This window comes from Cyprinodon variegatus, unplaced genomic scaffold (assembly GCF_000732505.1).
Source record: "Cyprinodon variegatus isolate N-32 unplaced genomic scaffold, C_variegatus-1.0 Scaffold365, whole genome shotgun sequence".
Lineage (NCBI taxonomy): Eukaryota > Metazoa > Chordata > Actinopteri > Cyprinodontiformes > Cyprinodontidae > Cyprinodon > Cyprinodon variegatus.
Window position 1 is genome coordinate 470,953 of NW_015150818.1, and position 11,479 is coordinate 482,431.

The window sequence follows — 11,479 nt, forward strand, 5'->3', positions numbered from 1 at the left end:
TTAACACTTCATTAAATCCACAAGAAACTCACCTCTGCCTCCCTGCCTCTGCATTTGGGTCCTCTAACCACAACCAAATCCTGACAGCTACTACACAGCATGTTACATTACAACAACATACCCGTTAAGGATATGAGTTAGAAATGTTTACAACACTTATCAGACTTTTTAAATCATTGCATTGTGGATGTGTGTAAAAAGTGTTCATACTGTGTTAAACTGTGGGACCTCCTTTGCCCTTACAGAAACAGTTTTGCAGGCATCAGCTTATTTTCAATTCTATGCCCCTAGAAGAGTTACTGTTTAAATTAACTATCTGTTACAGTTTAATGTGTTCAGCCAAATTAACAATTGTCTCTTTCAGGGTGAATACTTGAAACAAAGTCATTAAAAATGTAAGATAGCATGTTGCTTGTAGATACAACACTGGTTGATACCTTTACTTTGAGGGCATTTTTATATCTCTTTACAATGTATGTACAGTACAAATCAATGTAGCAATGTTTTACCAAAAGCTTCTCTAAAAATACTATGTATATATCTTGCACAATAGCATTTAAATATTTAATGGAAGGTAGGGATTAATTTCAGCAACGTTGTGTATGTCAGGTGACAAATGAGCATAAGAATAACTTGGAAGATCTAGTTTTTATTTAATGGGATCCCAAGAAGAAAGTTCTTAGCTCTGTCCTGAAGGTCTGCTGTCACTCATAAAGAACGGTTAAACCTGATTTAATCAGATTTTATTTTAATCTTGAAATGAATCCCAATGATGTCCACCAACCCCATGTTGTTAAGCACAGTCTCATAATTAGTAGAAGACACTTGATTTCTCTGCCTAAAATGCACAGCTTGAAGTGCAAACAATATTCAGACATTGAGCATGTTGCTCTTCAGGCTGGTTTGATCTAATCTTAAAAGAGTCCGCCAATCAGTAATGAAGTTCGGGTCGCAGCTTGATAACTCATTCCCTTGTCCTAGTATTTTTTCCCACTGATGTCACCAGGGGAGCTTCGTACAAAGAAGAAAACACAGGCACAGCACGGAGAGGAGACAGACGTATGGGATAAAAGCTTCCCAAAAAATGATTTAAGCCCCAACAAGTGTTTATCTGCTGAAACGGAGGCCTGTCTATGTTATGAATTCTCTTGAATCAGCCTATTAATGGTTGCACACTAAGACGGGGTCTTTCCTCACTTGCCAGGGAAACATTTAATCAGTAGTGAGAGAATATTTTGTATCTTTTTCCTGCAGCTTTATAGGGCTATTATAAACCTAACCATTTAAAGCTTTTTACATCTATTTATTGTGAAGTATCTCATTATAGAAATTTATCAATTTAATTTGAATCCATAATTGCTAGTTGAATAGTTTGTTTCAAAAAATAGAGAGCAATGTAATGTGCATTTTATTTTGATATGTTTTTTTTTTTAGAAGATATCTTAATAACGCATAAAGATAAACCCAGGAGCACATCAAAGAGGTCAGGGATAAAGTTGTGAGAGAAATTTCATACTGGGTTACTTTACAAAGTACTTTCCCAGAGGTCCGCAGCTGAGGCGGGAGAATCTGTCAACATAGAAATTGGAGGTGAAAAAATGTAGCTTTTATAGAAGAGTGACAATAAGAAAGCCATCGTTCAAACAAAGCCATTAGAGGTAATTCTTAATGTTTCCACATCAAAAACATTGAATGCCATATGCAAATCTCATATGCAAAACAAGATGTGTGCAAAATGAACAAACAAAAAAAAAAAAAAACTTTACATTGCACATTGCCCTGACTGACCATCTCCATAGATTAAAACGGTGGTGGCAGTATCATGCTATGGGGATTCCATTTCTTTAAGAGGGACAGAGGGAATTTTGATGAAAAAAGTTAGATTTAACAAAATAAAGGGCCATCATAACATAAAACATGTTAATGGCTGCAAATTTTTTTAAACTGGATCAAAGTTAACTTGTGGAAGCACAACTCTCCTTTGTCGATAGTCATTTGTCATCAGAATGACACAGACAAAGTCACAAAGGACAATTGGTACCACTGATACTATTCCACCAATCTCAACAAGCTTGAGAGGAAAGGACACCCCAAAGAGTAGGAAATGTTGCTTCATGAGGTCTGCATGCAAATACACACCGGCATTTTCTGTGCATATTGTTTGACATTAACATAACAGTTGAGCCGTGTGGCTGTATAGTGATAAAATGTAACAAAGTTGGATGGGTTTGGAATACGTTTACAGCACATTATACGTAGTTGAAATCATTCACATGTGCAAGTGCTTAATGCATTTAGACAGTAGTTATAGTTATGAGTGCGCTCCGAAGAAATGTACCACTCATATTTTTGGAACACCGCTTAGACACCCACAAAGATTTATTCTAAATTTATATAGAGTACAAAGCTTGACTATTTAGTTACAACAAGCAGAGCTAAGTTTCCTTTTTTTTTTTTTTTTTTGTTCAATATTACTTCAATTCCAACAGCAAAGGCATAAATCATCCCTCTATGCCACATCACATTTTTGGCTTTGCAGTCTTTGAAACCATTTTGCATAATATGAAATGACTCAAGATAATTTTTCCTTGGGTGCTTCTGCCTTCTTCTCCTTGTAGATTGGTTTTAAAATTTGGACCTTTTGAAATACAATTTTTTTATTTGAAAACTCTAAAATAAACTGTGCCACTTGCCACAATCTCTTCCTGAGTCTTCCTGAGTTATACATAAACAATGCTATATACACAACATCCCTAATGCAATACCAATCCAAGGTGTGTTTTTGTATATATATATATATATATATATATATATATATATATATATATATATATATATAAAATATAATTTTCTTAATTGCAAATGTACATTTGAAAATTTTCGTACACACATTTCGGATCGTTATTGCAGTAGGGATGTAATATATCTAAAATTGCATAACTCAGGAAGAGAGAATTGTGGTAAGGGGCATAGCTTATTTTTGGCTTTTCACATGAAAAAGTTGTATTGCAGAAGGTCTAAATTTTATAAGCAATGTATATAATTTTCTTATTGTATAAAAGAAGTGTGCAATCAACACTAAAGGAAATAAAATGCCAAAAGGCATATCTAGGCAACATAAAGTAATATAGATGTTTATTTTATGGCTTATTGCCTGCTTCTCTGTGATCTTGAAGATCTCATTCTGTAGTAGTCTTTTATTTCTCTAAAGCCTGCTTGTGCCTACAGCCCTTATTCGGGAAGGTCTTTTGAATTTGCATTCACGAAATATCAAGATGGCTCTCTAACTATCTGCAAGTGTTTCACATAGCAGCAAAAGCTTGAACTCTGAAATGAAACATTGGTTCTCTAATTAGTGTCACCATTGTTTTAGAGGTTGAATGTGTTTACTGCTGCCGGGCTAATTTGGTCCATATACCGAACATTACATTGTTTTTTCCACGCTGTCAAGTGCATGGCAGTCCTTCCCCAACCTGCTTAGTAGCTGAGCGCAGACAGGTTCCATGCAAAGACTCTAATTACCAGGCCCTATTAGGGTTGATCAAGCTGCCTCCTCTTGATGTGTCGGCACAGGAAGGGGGTGGCTCGTCGAATGGGGGAGGAAGGAGGGGCTGCAGCTATTAGATATATCACCAAGGACACTGAGCACTGAGAAGTACAGGATGCAGTGTTTGTACAAGCTAAATTAGACCTGACAAACAAACTTTAGTGTGGTTGATATTTGTTGCTGGAGCGTAAAAAGCATGTAAATATGCAGCAGTGGGAATAACCCCGACTTTCTTATCATGACAGGGTAAACAGATCAAATAGTTTCTAATATTGGGTACTGTTTATTTTTCTTGCTTGATAAAAACAAAACACTTTATCTGAGGAGGAATTTATCCAAGCATATACGGGCCTGGAAAAAACAACGTATTAACCTGAAGATTTCTGAATTCTGAATAGAAAGTCAAGAGGAGCGGTGTACACAAGGAGTAAGCTGCACCTTTTAATGAGATACCACTCCATGTGGGATGCTCCAAGTGTTTCATCTTAATTTCAAATGAACGCTGCATCAGCCATAAATTATTTGCACAATATGTCTCCACTTGCTTCAGTTTGATTGAGGCCTTAAACTTGACTGCTTCGCTGGTGGGAGGTTTGTCAGAATGGAGCTGATGGTGGGGGAGGTGGGCCAGTATGCCCGCCTAATATCCTCAACAATCCCTGCTGAGCAGAACACTTGTGCAGCGGGCATGTTAAGCATATAGCCTTTTTTTTTTTTTTTTGTAAAAGTTTGTAAATTTACTGATGTGCTGTACTAATTGTGATAATAGTAGCTAAGCAGTTTACTTTAATAGGTAGTGGTAAAAACATAATATAAAACTTAAATCTTTCTAATATTCTGTAAAGTTGGGTTGCATTTATTCCCTTATAAGCAAAGATGTGCCATTCTGTAAAACTTTAACATAATTTTTGAAGCTCTCCATGCCACTTTCTCTGACTTACTGCTTTTGCCTTAAAGGAATAGTACACCCAAAACATGATTAGCCTTCATTTTCTACTCACCCCCATGCTGAACAACACCCTGGAGTACTTTTTTGATATCTCAAATGCATCTGGAGATCTGGGAGGCTTCTTGCTGTCTGCTGACATTCAAATAATNATGTCTCCACTTGCTTCAGTTTGATTGAGGCCTTAAACTTGACTGCTTCGCTGGTGGGAGGTTTGTCAGAATGGAGCTGATGGTGGGGGAGGTGGACCAGTATGCCCGCCTAATATCCTCAACAATCCCTGCTGAGCAGAACAGTTGTGCAGCGGGCATGTTAAGCATATAGCCTTTTTTTTTTTAAAGTAAAAGTTTGTAAATTTACTAATGTGCTGTACTAATTGTGACAATCATAGCTAAGAAGTTTGCTTCTATTGGTAGTTGTATAAACATAATATAAAACTTTAATCTTTCTAATATTCTGTAAAGTTGGGTTGCATTTATTCCTTTCAAAGATGTGCCATTCTGTAAAACTTTAACATAATTTTTGAAGCTCTCTCTACCACTTTCTCTGACTTCCTGCTTTTGCCTTAAAAGTTAAAGTCGGCTGTGAAATAAAATGTTTTGTTGCAGCACAGAATCATCCTGAACGGCTTGATTTATGTAACTTTAGCCAAGTTGAAATATATTCATATTCGTAACACATCTCTTGTAAACTTTCTGTGACTATTGTTCTCTGTTGGACACATTACACAACCAATGGAAATTTAAATTTTGGAATTTGCTACCAAAACAAAACGGCTACTGCTGTAAGAAGTATTATTCAACATTTAATTATATCTTTAACTAATATTAAGTTCATGCTATTTGCTTTTGTCCTGTCTTTTTTTTTTTATAAGAAAGCAGAGTTGTTTGTTTTTCCTTGGCAAGGACAGTTGGATGAAAATAAGTAAGCATAGCTATTAAAGAACAAATATTTTTTGCTAAAATGATCTCTGTTCATTTTTATATTGTTGCATTATCATCTGACTCCTTTGGATCTTTATTTTTTTATTTTTCTATGTCTGTGCAAATATCAATAAGAATAAATAAAAGGTAAAAAAAAAAAAATTATGACACTTCTGTTGAGGACTGAGAAGCGAACATAATTAAAAACAGTGTTGACTCATATATCTTAATTAATACATTTAAACAAGAAAAATTATATGAAACAACTGAAGCAAAACCCAACTGAAGAGACTAGAGGGGTCCACTAAACAAAATTAGAACTGTTTCACACTTAAGAAACTAAACAGAAAGAGCTTTAATCATCTCCAGCTGTAAATGTTTTGAGTGGGACTTAGTAAACAGAGGAGATAATAAATGGGGTGATACATAATGCAAATACCCAACAGAGTAGAAGGTAATAAAATGACGAAAAATGTCAAATTAGTGAAATGGGCTCAGATTAGACATACATAGATGATGTATGCAAGTTTAAGACATTAAAAAATAGCGGTGAAAAGAGGTTCTTATGGGTCTTAAAACCCCTGCAGCATAATGTTTTTTATTATTTTTTTTTTCTTTCAAAATTTAAAGATCGACCCCACTTATAGTTCAGAACCTAATACTTTTATGAACGCTATCCACAAGGTTATACTTAAAAAAAAACACACACACAATAAATAAAGCTTTTAGTTTGTCCTTGAGAAAAGTATAACCAGAATTCTCTGTGAATCATTACAATTACCTAATCTTTACCTGGAGGCTATGTGCTCATTAGAGGCAACCATCATTTTGGGAGTTTGAAAAAAAAAAAATCAAATCCATTTTCAAAGGAGTTAAAAATCTTAGAGTCAATTTAGAGAAAAAGCTTTTTTGTGTGGATTTTATTATTGGGGCTCTCTACTCCACACACGGCTGTCACATTATTTTACATGGCAGAATCATCATATGGTGAGCCTTCTGTACAAATGGTAGTGGCATATGTCTGCTCAACCTCCTGCCAATGATCATCCGCATCTCTCTTGTCCTATTTTTAAATACTGTAACTTTCTTTCTTTCTTTCTTTCTTTCTTTCTTTCTTTCTTTCTCTCTCTTTCTTTCTTTGATCTATAAAGTTATTTAACATCTTCTTTGTATCAGCCCCCAGTCTGATACAAAGACGTTTTAAGACAAGACTCTAAAATAATAATATTATATCCAATTAGAGGACTATCTTAGGTAAACTCTAAAAGATTACATTTAACTTAACTTTTATAGGGTAATACAGTCTTGGATGAGAGTATAATGACTAGATATTTAGGCCTCCTCAAATACAGATGCAGCTATTGGACCATGAGTGTGCACAGTTGGCCGACTTTGGTTGTGAGTGCTTTAATTTTTTATTTTTCTTAAGTGTCCTTGTGCCCAATCAGCTATTTATATTTTTTGCTATTTATGTTATATTTTTCAACATTATCATCTCCATATAGAAGGAACAAGCATAAAAAAAATCAAAGTCTTATTTTTTAAGATTCAATACTTTTTTTTATTAATTGATTACATTTACATATGGCTTCCTATTAAATCCAGAATAAAATCTGAAATCTTCCTTTTCACACATTATAAATTAAATGCCCAAGCTCCAACTTATATCAGAGATCTGATTGGACCTTATGGTACTAACAGAACACTTTGCTCTCAATCTACAAATTTGGTTCCTAGAATTTCTAAAAGTAGAATGGGAGGCAGATCTTTTAGTTATCAGGTTTCTGTGGAACCAACTACCAGTTTTAGTCCATGAGGCAGACACCCTGTCTACTTCTAAGGCTAGGCTTAAAACTTTCCTTTTTAATAAAGCTTATAATTAGAGTGCCTCTCTCTCTCTCTATAGTTATGCTGCTATAGGCTTGGACTGTTGGAGGACACAGGGACCCTTTTTTACCATTCTGTTTCATTATATCTCTAATATCCCATTCTGCAGTATTTTTTAGTTTAATCTCTAACGTTATGATCTCTCTGCTTTTTCTTATAATAGCTTCATTGGGTCTGTTCCTGTTTGGCTGTGACACCATCCCAGACAGAAAGCTGTGCTGCTGCCATCAACACCTTGTAGATGTTGGAGCTCAGCCTGTTTTTTAGCGTAGTCTTTTTTTTCTGACTGTGACTAACTGTATGTGCTCTCTTTCATCCTCTGACATGGGAGCTGGCTCAGAGCTCTGCCAGGCTGTGTGTTTCCTGGACGGGGCCGCCTGTAGAGCTGGTTTACAGTTGCCTTTTGTATCTCTGCTTCTTTCTGTATCTCTGCTTCTGTCTCATTGAACCCCATTTGGCTTAAGTTGGCTCCAGTTGGCAGATGGCCGCTCACACTGAGCCTGGCTGTGTTGGAGGTTTCTTCTTTTTTAAAGAGGGTTTTCTCCACTGTTGCTACAAGCATGCTTGGTGTGAGGGCATCGTAGGTTTTTAAAAGCTGAAATCTGAGTCAACCACCTCTGTTTAAGGTTGGTTTTTCTTTCTTATCATCGATGGCTTCCTTCACGCCCCTAAAAGCACCTATTTTCTTTTTCCAAAATGTGAACATTCTGGTCCTCAAAAGAATCTCCTTTGTCCAGAAGGTGTAGATGTACCGCAGAGTCTTATCCCGAGGAGGTCGCTCTTCTGTGTTGAGCCATGCGTTTGTGGAGAGGTTGTACATTTTCTTCAATATAAAGATCGGAATGTTCCTCACTGCATTGAACTGCATACAGGGTCTTGTTTGGTTTTAAATGTACTGGGATTTTGTGTTTGGAGAAAATTCTCTTAAGTTTTTCAGAGACTCCAGCAACATATGGGACGGCTATGTTTTTGTATTTAATCTTCTCACTGTTATGTTCTGCTACGTGTCTTTTGGATTTCCATACTGATTTGACAAATGCCCAGTTTGGGTATCCGCAGGTTCGAAGAGCATCTTTGATGTGTCACTGTTCTTCTTGCTTCCCTTCTGTTTTTGTAGGGACATGCTCAGCACGGTGTTGTAAGGTTCTGATGACTGAAAGTTTGTGTTCCAGTTGGTAGTGTGAGTCAAAAAGAATATATTGGTTGGTGTGAGTGGATTTCCTGTACACTTCAATGGTGAGGTTTCCATCTCCGTCCATGCTCACTAAACAGTCCAGGAAAGGTAGCTCGCTGTTGCTGGCATCTTCTCTGGTGAATTTGATGTTGTGGTCGACCGAGTTGATGTGTATTGTGAAAGCTTTCACTTCATGTAACGAATGTGTCATCCACATATATAAACAAGTGGCTTGGTGGTGTTCCTCTGAAGTTGTCCAAAGCTTTCTTTTTTCATGTCTTCCATGTAAAGATTGGCTACAACTGGTGAGGCGGGAGATCCCATGGCACAACCATGCTTCTGTCTGCAAAAATTATCCCTGAACTTGAAATAGATTGTGGAAAGACAAAGGTCTGGTAGGGTGAAGATCCTGTTACGGTCACTGTCTTGTTAAAGACGTTTCCTGACCATTTCCACTGCCTCTGATATAGGTATGCACGTGAAAAGACAAGTAACATTTAAAAAAAAGTTTGACATTGGAGTTTTCTACGTGATTTGGTGTTTCCCACCAAGCTCAAATATTAGTAAGCTGTTTAGAAATGTTGTAAATTATATGTTACTGAGTTAATGCTGTTGACAATAGGTCTGAGTGGTGTTCCTTTCTTCTGCATTTTTGGGACCCCATATAAGCATTGAAGGTCCTCCCCTTAATCTAATCTAAAATAAACTGAACGGTTAATTACCTAGTCTTTTTGTAGTTGTTTGAGGCAGTCCATGATTTTCTTTTTGTTGCCGTTGGTTGGATCTCTTTGTGTTGGTGTCACTCAGTAGGGTGATATAGTTTCAGTTTTTAGCTGCAATACCTTTAGGCCTCTGGAGCACCTACTTATCCATCTTCTCCTACAACTTGTTTGCAATATTTTATTTTCAGTTTTTGCTTTTTATACAACAGGGACAGAAAGTTTATAAATTAATGTCTGCGCAGTCCAAATACGGCTGTTCTCCTACCATTAATGAATAATTTAGATAATTTGTTCTATTCGGTTTTATGTCCTATTCTATGTTTTCCTTCCCTGTTTCAGTTATCTATTTATAAAGGCCATTTCAACCAAGAGAGACTCACAGAGAGAAAAGATGCAATTAGAAAAATTTTTTGACAAGAATGAGATAAGTACAGTGATGTCCAGGTCCTGGCCGAAGACTTGACACTGAGGAATGTCATGAGCTTGAATGAATAGGTTAGGCCCAGACACTGATGGTGGAATAAGTCAGGAAATGAGAAGGGCTGAGAATATCTCGAAGAAGGGGAGAGATGGGGCGGAGATGGGTTGAAGGTCAGCTGCAATGGAGGAAGAGAGCTGGTCTTGACACGTAATGAAGGGGATTCTGAATGGCAATTAGCATTATCAGTTTCCAAAGGTGACCAAAGTAGTTTACAACAAAAGTCAAAAAGAAATAAAACGTATACACCCCACAATGATGATAAATAACATAAAGCTCTATAGATTAAATTAAATCATTTTTGAAAACATGCAAGACATAAACAGTACATCAAATGTGTGGTAGTTCCAGGCAAACCAGTGCTACTATTAAGAGCTAATTTAGTTAAATATCTCTAACATCAAGAACTTCAAAGAAGCATAAATATGGGGAATATTGATACAGCACCCCACTATATGTACCTTGAGCTTGGCACGTCTAAAATCCCTTCACGGAGACTGGGAAGATTATATAGGGACAAAGCTATTAATAGTCTTTTAAATATGAAATACATTTTAAACAAAATTCTAAAATCAACTGGAAATTAATTAATAGGTAAAAGCACTGATGTGATGGTTCAAACCAGATGTGTTAAAGGATTCTGAAGTTGAGCAACTGAGGTCTGATGATTCACTACAAAGTATAGTAAAATAATCAAGTCTTGGGGTAAAATGCATGAATGACTTTTGTCCAGGTTGTAATAATTGTGACGGTATTCAGCTTTCACCAGGACACTGAGCAGGAGAAAACTTTGCTCTGACAACACGCTGTTTTTCCCCCCACACTTTTTATCTTCTGCTTGGCAATGAAGAACAAGATTACAATCTGACAGTGAAATAATGGGCAGGCTAGTGGTGCATTTAGTGTTTTTATTATACAGTAGAAAAATAAAATTTGGGCAGCAATACCTTAATCTCCCTTATGCAGCTCTGGTTAAGAGCTACATTTTATCTTTTCACTGTGTTTAACTGGCAAAAAGATTTTTGCATCATCGGCATAATGGTGAAAAGACAGATAATATTTGGCAATCAGCAGACCCTAGAGGGCGCATATACAAAGAACACAGGAGAGGGCCAAGAATAGTGCCTTGCATCATTTTACTTGTGAATGAACTACACAATGCTAAATCACCACCAGCTGTAACAGAAAGCCCATTTATATTCTATTTTTTTTATTTTATTTTTATAAATCTTTGCCTCCTTACCTGTTTAAGTATGACATGAGTTAATTCAGCACAGTACCACTGATACTAAAAGTTCTCTCAAAGTGTGAAATAAGCATTGTATTTTCAACTATGGCTTAAACAATTAATCGGATTAACTGTGCTTAATTAAATCGATTGTTGAAATAATCGTCAACTAATTGAGTAATCGATTAATCATTAACTGGAGTATAGACACTCTAAAATACGCTTTTAGCTGACAGTGTCAGGATTTGTTTATTGAGTGTTGACCCAAAAGCAGAGGCAGAGGTGAATCTGTTGTGGATTTAATAATGACTAAACAGAAATCAGAGGCTGGTTATCCAAAAATCCAAGAGGAAGACAAAGTCCAAACAAACGTGAAACCAGAAGTCCAAAAATCAAAAACATGAAAACTAGTCTAACATACCAGAAACCATGGGGACATCAGGGGAATCACAAACATAACGAGGTAGGCACAGAGAGAAGGAGTTGGAGCATGTAGACAGTGTTTGACGAGGACCCAGCAAAGGGGAACTGAACAGAGAGGGCTTTTTAAAGGAGACTGAGACAAAGAGGGGGG